Below are 13,326 nucleotides of genomic sequence, written 5' to 3'. Positions count from 1 at the left end.
AGTTAGATCCTTCATACAGTACTGGAAGAAATATAAAATGGTGCAGCCACTTTGGAAAACAGTCTGGCAGTTTCTCAAACAATTAAACATATAGTTACCATATAACCCAGAAATTCCACTCTTTACCCAAGAGAAATGAAAACATATGTTCCTATAAAAATTTGTCCATGAATGCTTATAACATTATTCACAACAGTCAAAAATGGAAAGAACCCAAATATCCAACAACTGATGAACGGTTAAACAAAATGTAGTAAATCCATACAATGAAATATTATTCAGCCATAAAAAGAAATGACACTCTAATAAATGCTACAACATAGATGAACCTTGAAAACATTATGCTAAGTGAAAGAAGCCTTTCAGAAAAGACCCCTATGTTCTAGTTTGCTATTTGCCAAAATGCAATATACCAGCAATGGAATGACTTTTATAAAGGGGAATTTAATAAGTTGCTAGTTTACAGTTCTAAAGCTGAGAAAATGTCCCAGTTAAAACAAGTCTATAGAAATGTCCAATCTAAGGCATCCAGGGAAAAACACCTTGGTTCAAGAAGGCCAATGAAGTTCACGGTTTCTCTCTCAAGGGAGAAGGCACATGGCGAACACAGAGTTTCTCTCTCATCTGGAAGGGCACATGGTGAACACAACGTCATCTGCTAGCTTCTTCTCCTGCTTCCTGTTCTAGCTTGCTAGCTGCTGGAATGCGATAAATCAGAAACAGAATGGCCCTTAAAAAGGGGAATTTATTAAATTGCTTTAGTTTATTAAATAAGTTCTTTAGTTCTAAAGCTGTGAAAATGTCCAAAGTAAAGCAAGTGTATAGAAAGATTTGCAATATATCTATAATAAATGCAATGAGCTCCCCAGGAGGCATTTTCTTCTTCATCTCCAATGGTCGCTGGCTGGTGGACTCTGCTTCTCGTGGCTACATCGTTCTGCTTTGCTGTCTCTGAATCTCTTTCATTCTCCAAAATGTTCCCTATTTTATAGGATTCCAGAAACTAATCAAGACCCACTCAAATGGATGGAGACACATTTCTCCCAATCCAGCTTAACAACCACTCTTGATTGAGTCACATCTCCAGGGAGATGATCTAATTACAGATTCAAACATACAGTATTGAATAGGGATGATTCTGCCTTTATGAAATGGGATTTAGATTAAAACAGAGCTTTTCTAGGGTATGTACCTCCTTTCAAACCAGCACACCATACATTATACGTTTCCATTTATGTGAAATATCCAAAATAAGCAAATCCATAGAGACAAAAAGTGGAATAGGGATTTTTAAGGTTGAGAGAGGGTAGGGGATAGAGAGGTGATAGCTAAAAGGTACAAGGTGCCTTTTTATTTATTTATTTATTTATTTATTTATTTATTTATTTAGCCTGGGCAGGCACCAGGAAGCGAACCTGGGTCTCCGGCACAGCAGGCAAGAACTCTGCCACTGAGCCACCACTGCCCACCCAAAGCAGTTATTTTTATTTATTTTTTTCAAAGTGTCTTTCTGACATGATGAAAATGTACTAAAATTTACTGTGACAGTGGTTGCACATATCTCTGAATATATTAAAAACAATTGAATTATACACTTTAAATGGGTGAATTATATGGTATGTGAATTATCTCTCAATATAGCTGTTAAAAAATATTTTCTCAGAAAAGTACAAAATAATCAAATGTAGAAGATAAAATCATGTTTTATTATGTGTTTATTACATGTTTGTTATGTGTCAGGCACTGTGCCATTGACAAAAGCTTCTTATTTTAGTTTCCTGGCTTTAAAATGAATATTAGGCAACAGACTGGTGTTCTAGCTTGCTAGCTGCTGGAATGCGATAAATCAGAAACAGAATGGCCCTTAAAAAGGGGAATTTATTAAATTGCTTTAGTTTATTAAATCAGTTCTTTAGTTCTAAAGCTGTGAAAATGTCCAAAGTAAAGCAAGTCTATAGAAATGTCCAATCTAAGGCATCCAGGGAAAGATACCTTGGTTCCAGAAGGCTAATGACGTTCAGGTTTTCTCTCTCAACTGGAAAGGCACACGGCAAACATGGCAACGTCTGCTGGTTTTCTCTCTAGGCTTCTTGTTCCATGAAACGATCCTGGGGGCATTATCCATCTTCATCTCCAAAAGTGTCTGGCTGGGTGGGCTCTCGTGGTTCTTGTGGCTCTCGCCTCTCGTGGCTCTGTTGCTCATTTCAAAATGCTTTCTCTTTTAAAGGATTCCAGTAACTTAATCAAGACCCACCTGGAATGGGTGGAGTCACATCTCCCTCTGATCAAAGGTTAATACCCACAATTGGCCGAGTCACATCTCCATGGAGATAATTAAGTTTCCAATCTAAAGCATCAACAGGGATTAAAAGAAACAGCTGGCTCCACACGATGGATCAGGGTTAAAACATGGCTTTTCTAGGGTACATAGTCCTCTCAAACCAGCACAGTTGGCTTAAATAATGGGAATTTATTGGCCCACGATTTGGAGGCTAGGAGAAGCTAAAAATCTAAATGTCATTAAGATGACACTTTCTCCCCAAAGACTGTGGCATTCTGGGGCTGGCTGTGGACAATCCTTGGTCCTTGGCTCCTCTATCACACAGCATTGCACATGGCAGCCTCTCCTTGCTCCTCTGGATTGCATTGACTTCCAGCCCCCTTCCCATGGCTTTCTCTCTCTGTGCGTCCGAATTTCATTCTGCTCATAAAGGATTCCAGTAACAGGATTAAGACTCACCCTGATTCAGTTGGGCCACACCTTAACTGAAGGACCCTCATCAAAAGGTCCTATTTACAGTTCTAGAAAATGATCATCATGATGAATACACAACTATGTGATGATATTGGGAGCCACTGATTGTACACCATGTACGGAATGTATGTGCGTGAAGATCTGTCAATATAAAAAAAGGTCCTATTTACAATAGGCTCATAACCACGGGAATGGACTAAGATTAAGAACATGTTTTTCTGTAGTACATAGCTCCAAGCCACCACACTTACTCAGTACTTACTATGTACCAGACACTTTTCTAGACTCTGAAATACAGCAATAAACCAAACAGACAAATTCCCTGCCTTTGTGCAACATCCTTTGAAGGGAGAGAGATAGACCATAATAATTATGTATTGAGTAGTGATGAGTGCTAAGAAGAAAAATAAAGCAGTACGTATATATGGAAAAGTATAATGCTTCATTTCATTTGAAAGAGGGGCTTTCCATTTTATAGGGAGCGGTCAAAGAAATGTTTGCTGATAAGCTGACATCTGCACAGGGACAGACCTTCAGGAAGCCAGACCTGGGAGGGACAGGGTTCAGGACAGTGAGAAAAGCTGGGTGCAAAAATCTCGACGTGGGTATGGAAGTGCTTCATGCGTCCCAGAAAGAGCAAGGAGGCCACTATAGCAGGGGGTGAAGTTAGTGAGGAAGAGAATAAGCGAGGAGGTCAGAGAGACAGGCAGGGGTGTACAGACTGCAGTAGAATTTTTTTTTTTCTTTTGCATGGGCAGGCACCAAGAACTGAACCCAGGTCTCCAGCATGGCAGCCGAGAACTCTGCCACTGAGCCACTGCTGCCCTGCAGTAGAATTCTGCAAACCTTTAGGGCTAAGGTCTGTGCCACACATGCCAGACTTGTCCTTCACTCACAGAAACACACTAAGGAAATCTTCCCAGTATATTCAAGTGTTCAACATTTTTCAAAATGTGGGCTGCCACCTAGTTAAGGATTCATGACAATAATTGAGCAGGTTGAAATCAGCATTTTTTAATGGAAAGGAAAAGATCACCATGTAGACATGGGTGCCTGTATCTGTGCAGGTGCCTTTTGGTGCAGGTGTGCCGTGTTCTGATAGTGAGGGAAATGCATTTCTTACCGTGGATGGCATCGAAATATTTGAAGTACCCTGACAGCAGTTCATTCCCAGTCTCAAGCCCCCATTTGGGCACACACACAGCTGCACTCAGAGGCTCCTTGGCTGTCGATTTGTATGTAGCCTCCTGTGCCAGCTGTCAACAATTTAATTGATCCAAAAGAGGAACTCACCTGCAGCTTTGTGGTAACTGAGATGTTTACTTTAAGCCAGGTGGGAACCCCACCTGTGTGTTTGCACTGCAATGAGTGCTGGGCTCTTTGTTTTGTTCAGTCACTAGAGCCCTTCCTTTGTAGAGGGAGAGACTGCCAGACTCAGCCAAAGAAGGCCCCCCTGAGTTGAGAGATACCAGGAAGGGGTAGGGCTGGTGGCATCCACTTGAAAAAGTGCCAAAGCCTCTGAAACTGGGGTTTCTGGGGTCAGATGGGTACAAGCTCTGATCCTGAGGCTGCCACATCCCAGGCAGGTGACTCCGGGCAAGTGGCTGGGCAAGTGGCATCATTCTATGAGACTTGATTTCCTCATCTGCAAAGTGTGTGTGTATGTGTGTGTGTGTGTGTGTGTGTGTGTGTGTGTGTGTGTGTGTGTGTGTGTGAAGATGGCACTGACCTCATAGGATTGTTATGGGTGTAAAAGGATGGTTTCTCCCTAATGCAGCAAAAGGATGACTAATGCATACTAACCCTGCTGATCCCCACCAAACCCTATGGGTGAAGCATCTGCCACTCCTATTCCACAGAGGAAGAGCTTTGTCCCAGTTCACCCCACGGGGAAGCTGTGAAACCTGGGCTGCAAACCAAGGCAGTCTGACACCAGAGCCCCACACTTGCAGATTCCATACTGAAAAAAAACAAAAGCCCAGCACACAGAAAGTGTGTCATTTATCTAATGCTTATTTAGGGCTTACTAAATAAATGGCAAGTGTTTTTCTAAATGCATTACAAATACTACCTCATTTAATCCTCATGACAACCTTATGAGGGTTTAGTTCTGAGAATTGGGGAGGCATTAAGGAAGACCCCAGAGAGATGAGAGGACTCCACTGAGCATCCTTGATCTCCCAAGGTCATCCCAAGCATGACCCAGCTGCCAGGAGCAGTTGTCAGCTGCTGCTGTAATTAGCTGTGGGCCTGAGTCAGTCCAGTAGACTCACCAATGAGCTCTGATGGCCCCTGAATGAGTCGCTGAATTCCCCAGCTCCAGGACCTGTTGGTGCTGCTTGCGACCCGAAGCTTCTGGTAGTAGATCCCGCCCTCCATGGCGTGGGTCCAGCCCCTCAGGTCCTCCTTCTCAGCTACACCAAAGGTGGGAGGTGTGTGAAAATTCCACCACAAGAAAATCAAGTCAAAACTCTTAGCTGATAATTTATGTAGATATTTTGTCCTCAAGGAAGGGGGAGAGCATAAATCCCCACTCCTGAAGTGGAAGCTACATTGTGACTTTCTTCCAAAGAGGGCAGGATGGAAAAAGGGGGACAAAAAGCAGATCTTCACACTGGACAAACCCTATAAACACTACCTCAGCCAGGAGGTCAAGGTCAGCATCAATGAGGAGGTCAAGGTCAGTGTCAATGAGGAGGTCAAGGTCAGCGTCAATTGTGCCAAGGCAAGCATGCATCCTCAACACAATGGGATGAAGATGGCACGTTGCCTCCATGATCTTCCTCCCCAAAGCCCATAACCCCAGTCTAATCATGAAGAAAACATCCGCAAATTCCAATAGAGTACTCCTCAAAACGCCAAGTTCCTCAAAAACAAGGAAAGTCTATGAAACTATCACATAAGTCCTGAAACCTACAGGGGCCAGCCTCTCCAGAACATCAACGAGTTCCATCCCCCTATCTCATACCATCAATAACCCCACCCAACATGAGAAAGTTAGAATGGCCTTAGCCCAAATACCCCTAAAGAGTGGGATAGAAAGATCAAAGGTGATAGTGGAGTTATACAGAGAAGGTAGGGTTTAACAAACGAGTATGATTGCTGATTCATTATATTGATATTTTTTTAGTCTCCAGTATCTTAGAGCAGCTGTAAATAAAAACCTAAAATTGTGAAATTATAACCCATACCAAACTCTGAAATCTCTTCTACAACTAACTGTTGCGATGTGCTTTGAAATTTATTGCCTTTTTGTATATATGTTATCTTTCACAAAAAAAGAAAAAAAAAATCTCTTCTGGCCTCTAGCGTTTTGGAGAAGCAAGAAAGAAAAATCTGAAATAGTGGAATGGTAGCCCATAACAGACTCTAAAATTTGTTAGGTAACCACTCGTTGAAGTGTACTTTGAAAATCTGCTTTTTTCTTTCTTTTCTTTGTATATGTTAAATTTAACAAGAAAAAACAATGAAAAAAAAAGAAAGAAAGAAAAAGAAACTATCACAGACAAAAGGGGCCTAAGGAGACATGGCAAAAGAATGTAAAGTGGGATACTGAATGGGATCTTAGATCAGAAAAAAACATTAGGGAAAAACTAGGAAAATCCAACTAAACTATGGACTTTAGTTGTTAAAAATGCATCAATATCAGTTCATTAATTGCAACAAATGACCATATGAATGCAAGATGTTAATAGGGAATCTATCACCAATTGAAACAAACATTCCACACTGATGCAAGGTGTCAATAATAAAGTGGTATATGGGAATCCTGCATTTTATGCATGACTGTTCTGCAACCCATAATTTCTTTAATAAAGAAAAAAAAATCTAATAAAGGGATCTAGGTGTGGGGTATATGGGAACGCTCTGTACCATCCTCAGAATTTTTCTATAAATCTAAAACTGTTCCAAAAACAATTTATTAAAATACAAAACTAAACTTAAAAAAAATCTTTACTGATAAAGAAGAGAAATTCTGCAAGATAAGACAATACCCATAACTAAAGACACAGTCTGTATGGTGGAGAGGGGCAGCCTGTAGTTTCTATCAGGGAGAGTTTCTCTTCTGGCATTTAAGATGAGCACTGGATCTAGAGTCCAGTCTGAGAACTGGAATGCAAGTCCTGCCTCTCTGCGACCTTTTGCAAAGGCACTCAGCCTCTCTGAGGCCAATTCATCACCTGTAAGATTATAAAGTGTGACTGAGAACACCAGTGTATTCCCCAGAAAGGCTGTGAGGTTTGCTCATAGTAACTCTCATAATAACGGGTACCATTTACAGAGACACTCACTTGGTGCCTGGCGTGGGAAAGTACTTCATCATCTCAGTTAACCCTTACAGTACTCCTATGGGGTAGCTACTGTTCTTACAGACAAGGAAAGTGAGGCTGAGTGGGATAAAGCGAAGTGCCTGGGGTTGTATGGCTAGGAAGTGGCCAAGCAAGGACGTGACAGCTGCCTGTCCCTAGAGCCCATGCACCTGGCATGATCACACTAAGGTTCCTCTGATCAAAAGACATGAGGCTGCAAGCCCAACAAGGACAAGGGCTGCAGCCTGCTTCCCTTGTTCCTGCCACGTAATGGGGGCTCAGCAAATATTTATTAAATGATTCAACGATGGGTAAGGGAACAAATGGATGGAACAAATGTAAAAACTGTGGAAGTGTATATTTTCGCAATAATGAGTGTCCCCTGTGTTAGTCATCTATTGCTGCATTAAAAATCATCCCCAAAACTTAGTGGCTTAAAACAATCACCATCGATTACCTTCCATAGTTTTCTGTGCTTCAAATATCTGGGAGTAGCCTGACTGTGTGATTTTGACCTGGGTGTCTCATGGGGTTGCAGTTGGATGCTGGCCTGGGCTGCTGTCGTCTGAAGGTGGACAGGAGCTATAGGAATGGCTCCCAAGGTGGCTCTTTCAGGTGACCAGCAAGTTGGTCCTGGCTGTTGGCAGGAGGCCTCTGTCCCTTTTCACCTGGACCTCTCTGCAGGGCTGCTTGAGCATCCTCAGAGCATGGCGGCCAGCTTTCCCCAGCACCAGCAACCCCAGGGACCAAGGCAGAAGATGCAATGCCTCTTACGATCTATCCTTCCTCCAAATCACTTCCCCCATAGCTTTTTAGTCCCATTGTATAGCCCTCATTCACCATGGGGGAAACTACCCAAGGGCATAAATGCCAGGAGGTAAAGGTCACTGGAGGCTATCTTAGAGACATTATTCATTTTTAAACCTGTTTTTAATTTGGAGTTCTCTGAATTTACCCCCTCCAGTAAAGACAGAAATACCTCACTTCTGCACCAGATCAGTTCGTAAAGACCAGGGTAAGTTCATGGAAGGGAGACAAGGTACACCAATGCACTGCCAACAAATCTTAGATTTGGTCAAAATTTCCGGTGAAACATCTCAGTACCCAAGTTAACATCCTCATAGACTGGCCAGTTCTTGGGACCTCCAGGAAATGCCTTCACAGCTTCTTATCTCTACCTCTGTTCCCCAGATGGAAACATTAAAATACTTCTGGAGAAGGGGTGCAAGGGTAGTTTAGTGGTACAAATCTTGCCTGCCATGCAGGAGACCCAGATTCAATTCCTGGCCATGTACTTCCCAAAAAAAAAAATAATAATAATAATAACCAAAACAGACAAACAAAAAATTCAACAAATGGTGCTGCAGTAAAAAGAAACTCACATGGAGTGAGTGACCCCACCACACAGCATACAAAATAAAAATGGTTCTGAAGGCTAGGTCACTGAAGTTGTGATAAATTTGGGTTGAGGAGGATAATCCTAATGGAAAGTGGTTCACTAAATGGAACACATTAGAATATGGAAGAAGATTGTCTCTGAGTCTTTTCCCTTTCACTATCCTGCCCTCACTATTTTTCAATAGACTCTATCTCCACGCTTCACCACCCTGGCCCATTTCCCTTCTGCCAGCACTTCTCACTATCGTAGACTCTAGTGCCTCCTTATTGAAACAGCGAGATTGTCAGTTACTAATACTTTAGTGTAAGTTTTATCATTTGATTATATCATTTGACTCTTTCATGAAGTAACCATAACTCATATTGTGATATACCATGTTTCTTTTTTGTTAATCACCCAAACATGATGAAAAGAAGCAGTTGGCCAGAATAGGGGGCTGCACATTTGTCCCCGCCTCAGCTTCCTTGCTTCCATACATTTCCTAACCAAAGCCCCTTCACTTCTGTCTGGATCACTAATATGGAACTTCTTAGACACTATGCCACTTATTTGCCCTTCCAGAACCATTTTATGCCCTCCACCGCCTTGTCCTGTCCTAGGAAGCTGATATCATGGAGTATATAAAGGCTACTCTGCCCTCTCGCTTCCTGTTGGGTTCGTCCAATGGGAGCTACCAGCAAAAGAATAGATGGTTGCATGCCTTTACCTAGGACCGCAGCTTCTGTCAGGTCATCTCTCTTCCAAATCACAGGTCATGAAGGGTTCCAGAAAACCTGTTCACTTCCTTGCCCCTTTGGGCTTGGTGTGTTCACAGCTTTCCTCTGATGCCAGTTCCTCAAAGCTTCTTCATCCTTTGGTGGTCTCCTTACATCTGCCCCTACTTCTGTAAATAGTTCAGTTAAACTCTTAATTTATCCCTTTTGAGTATGCCATCTGTTTCCTACTGGGACCCTGATGAATATATATCCCTTTCCTGGTCCCCACCTTCCCGCTTCTTTTTCTCTTTGGCAGCAACCAAATTTCAGAATGCAGCAGCCAAATCAACCAAGCATCGAAAAGCTTTGCCAAGCCTAAGGGCAGGTGAAGATGATGCATTGGAATGTGAGTAAGGTAAATGCTTCAGGAAACAAAAACTCCAGCTACTGAATGAGGTGATATTTCAAGGATAGCGTGGGGTAGAAAGGGGAGAGGAATTTGGCTCACCAGCTTGTGCAGCTCATTCCTCAACTCAAATGGAGCCAACTGCTGCTTTCCTCAACCTCAATCTGCAGACACAGCCACTGCAAGTGTTGGAGAAGCTAATTCTATTCCAGAGCATCTACATCATTTAGAGCAGATTTCAGAACTAATGATAAGAGATACAGAGGGTTAAAACCAGGCATCTCCAAGATTATTTTTCAAAGGCTCTTGCAGCACAAATGGGGAATCTAGATATGTCAAAAGGCAGAGGCCATGTAATATTTCAGACAGAGAAATGAAGGCATAATGAAGGGAAAGACTTGAGTACAGGGCTCTTCAGTCCCAGTGGGAATCTGATTGACAGTTCCATTCTCTTTGTGTAAGCTGCTCTTACCCACCTCTAGTCCTAGCTCCTCCTCTCTCCATCAACTCAGATGTGATGGCTACTCATATGTTTGGGGTTTCCCCGAATCAGCTCCCCCTTTCCTAAGAATACCAATTCAGACCTATCTCATTCTCAGCCATTTGGTTTGGGTAAACTGGCATCAGTCAATCAGTATATTCCATCCTCTGGGCACAATGATTTGTTCTAGGATAGATATGTGCAGCCGATCAAGATCGATGAGATTCGGAAGATGTGTGTAGAGGTTCTTAAGACAGGAAAGCCTCCTCTCTCTTCCACAAGGGCCACCAGAAGGAACTGTCTTTTACCCCTCAGACAGAATGGTGTGAGGAAATATGGCAGGGCTTTATGACTGGGGAGAAGGTGATCCTGGAGCCCAAGAAGATATAAAGCACGTTGGTCCCTGGTGACATCATTTGCGCTGCTAAAATAAACCTAGCCTGCATCCAATTGTACCTCTGGACTTTTCGGCAGGCTATAAATTCTCTTTACTGGTTAAGTAAGGACGAGTTGGCTTTTATGTCACTTGTAACAAATAGCCCTCACTGATGCACCATCCCTTCTTCAAAATCCAGCTCCAAACAACTGTCCTCTACAAAGTCTTGCCAGGATTTCCCTTGTCCCTCTGCCCTAGAGCTCACCACACGTTCCTCCCTCAGCCTCAGGTTCCAATTTGAGCTGCGTGGAAGCTCTCCTCCCAAAGGCTCTTGGGGAGCTGTCATGCATATTTATGACCAGTTCCTTCCTATGGCTTCAACCTTTCTTTACTGAATAACTAGAATGTACTTTTCCATCTACCCTCCTTTACCAGTAATCTTTATAGAAAAGAATAATGCTTGGGGTGATGGGATGCAATTAAGAGAATTGAGCACTGGGTTGGGAGTTGAGAAACCTACATTCTCAACCTGTTTCTCGCCTTACTCTCCTATGGGACAAGGGCTAAGTACCATATCCTCTCAATTTACTGATCTTATAAATGAGAACTGTAACAAAACGTGGGGGTTTAAATCATGTCCTAGAAGATGCTAGGGTTCAAGTGGCTGTCGTAGGGCTCTGCAGAAGGGAAAGGATTGACTAGTAGAGTGGCTCCAACTCTCTCCCCCTCTCTCTATTCAACAATACATTTGGGAAAATGGTATCTATGCAATTATGGGAATCTTCAAGCTGCTTGTCAGGAATTTCTACTTCTCCTTCCAGGTACATAGTAGGATTCTTCTTCTCTACCCTCTTGAATTTAGGTATGGACATTTATTTGCTTTAGCCAATAAAATGAGTGGAAGTGAAATGTTTCACCAATGCGAGAAAGCTTTAAAAGGCAGCATAAAATTGACTACGTTCCTCTTTTTCTTTGTCATGTGGTGATTGTTAAAACATGTCTGGATGGAGCCTCTATTTGCCTGCTTTTCTGAAAAACTATGAAGAGCAAAGACTGCCAATATGCCCAGATCATACGACATGCATGAGAAATACACTTTTCTAAAAAGACTAGGATATTTAGGATTATGTATTACTACTGCAATATCTAGCCTACCTTGGCTGCTACAGGTCCTTCCCAGTTTAGCCCAGGGTAGCAACCACTTATTGATCTCTCTGCATCAGACTGAGTGCTAGGCACTTTACATATTTCAACTCATTTAGCCCTGTTCACAACCCTAGATAGAAATGTGCACCCATTACAGGTGAGGAAATTGGGACCCCAAGAGTTTAAGTAAATTGCCCAAGGTCACACAGCTAGTAAGTGGCACAGCCAGAATGCAAACCCATACCAGTAACATGAAGTGCATTCATGGGAATTGAACCCAAAAGTGTGATCGAGCCAGCTTATAACAGCTCATGAGAGCTGGCTGTGCGCATCTCTTCCCAAATTCCTGTTCAGTGATCTCATTCTGGTAGCTTGAAATCAGTCATTCTGGGAATATTTGCACCACAGAAATTGACAACAGCTACAAATCAGTTTTTCTTTTCTCTTTTTTTTAATTGTAGAGCCCATTTACCACTGCACTGATTGGATCCAAATTATCAGAGCCAGCCATGCTGAGTTCTAATCTGCTAAACTTGCTCAGGGAAATTCCCAGAAGCTCATCAAGGACTCCCTAGGAGTTCCAAAATGTATTCAGTATAGGAGAAAGAATCTGCAGTGACACCAGCACAAAGCAGTGCAATCACAAGTCGAGTGCTCAGGAGCAGGAAGAAAGAGTGCTCGGCAGGGTGGCTAAAAAGTATGCTGGGGGAGCAAGAGGAAGAAAAGCATTAGGCAGAAGAAAGAAAGGTCTTCCAGGAAGGAGAGGAGAGTCTTCAGTCTATGGCGCACACGTTTTGTTCAGCCTGCATAATTCATGAAACTCAAGAGCATCCTGAGGCCAGATGAAGTTCAGAGCAGAAGATCAAATTGACAAGATCAGCTTTGGGGTAAAACAAGTGGGTGAGGTCTCCGATGCTGGAACTGACCTACATTTCTCTGGGTTCATACTGCAGTAGGAGTTGTCTCTCCTCATCCATCACTCCAGTTAGGTTTCAACCACAGTTCAGCTTTCCCTGGGAGCCTTTGGAGCTTGGAAGCCCAAGGATGGTGAATGTATGGAGTTCTGATGGCTGCTCCTGAATAACCAGAGAGACAGCTGTATTCCTTCTTGGGATGACGGTGATCATAACTCTGCCACTTATAGGCAGAGTAACTTTGGGCAAGGGATGATACCTCTCTAAGCCTCAGTTTGTTCTTCAGTAAAGTGGGGCTGATAAGGAGAGTCAGTAGAGTTCTGGCGGGCTGGCAATCCGTGGGGTTCCTTGGCTTGTATCTCTACTTCCCATCCCACAGTGATGTCCTCTCTTTTCTCTTCTGGGTTACCACTGACTTCTGGCTTCTAGCTCCTCCCCAAGAGGAGAGCTTCTAGCTCCTCTCTCTCATATCTGCATTTCTTCTGCTTATGAAGAATCCTGATAACGTGAATTAAGGCCCTCCCTCATTCATTTGGGCCATACCTTAACTAAAATAACATCTTCAAGAGATCCCACAGGAATGTGGATTAAGAACATATGTAAATGGGCTCCCTGGTGACGTAGGAGAGGACTCCCAGGGATGAATCTGGCCCTGGCACCATGGGATCGATAATTCCATCCTGACCAAAAGGGGGAAAAGAAGTGTAAATAATAAAGCATCAGTGGCTGAGAGAGTTCAAGTAGAATTGAGAGGCTACTCTGGAGGTTACTCTTACACAAGCTTCAGTTAGACATTCCTACCTATCATAACTTGCCAACATTCCTACCTATCATATTTTGCCAA

General features: G+C 42.8%; 1 long non-coding RNA gene across 2 annotated transcripts in view; it reads right to left on the bottom strand.

Moving 5' to 3' along the window:
- LOC143683699 (uncharacterized) overlaps window positions 1–13,326 on the bottom strand; it is a 100,905-nt gene that overhangs the window by 20,422 nt on the left and 67,157 nt on the right. Inside the window, exon 5 of one of the 2 annotated variants that reach the window (XR_013175617.1) lies at window positions 562–698. The exons of the other annotated variant lie outside the window; for it this stretch is intronic. This is a non-coding gene — a long non-coding RNA (uncharacterized LOC143683699). Of the gene's footprint in view, window positions 1–561; window positions 699–13,326 lie in introns of those variants that run through there. 2 annotated transcript variants of the gene reach the window in all.

This window comes from Tamandua tetradactyla, chromosome 5, assembly GCF_023851605.1.
Source record: "Tamandua tetradactyla isolate mTamTet1 chromosome 5, mTamTet1.pri, whole genome shotgun sequence".
Classification (NCBI taxonomy): domain Eukaryota; kingdom Metazoa; phylum Chordata; class Mammalia; order Pilosa; family Myrmecophagidae; genus Tamandua; species Tamandua tetradactyla.
The sequence above is the reverse complement of the archived record's forward strand: the minus strand, read 5'-3'. Positions and strand labels throughout refer to the sequence as shown.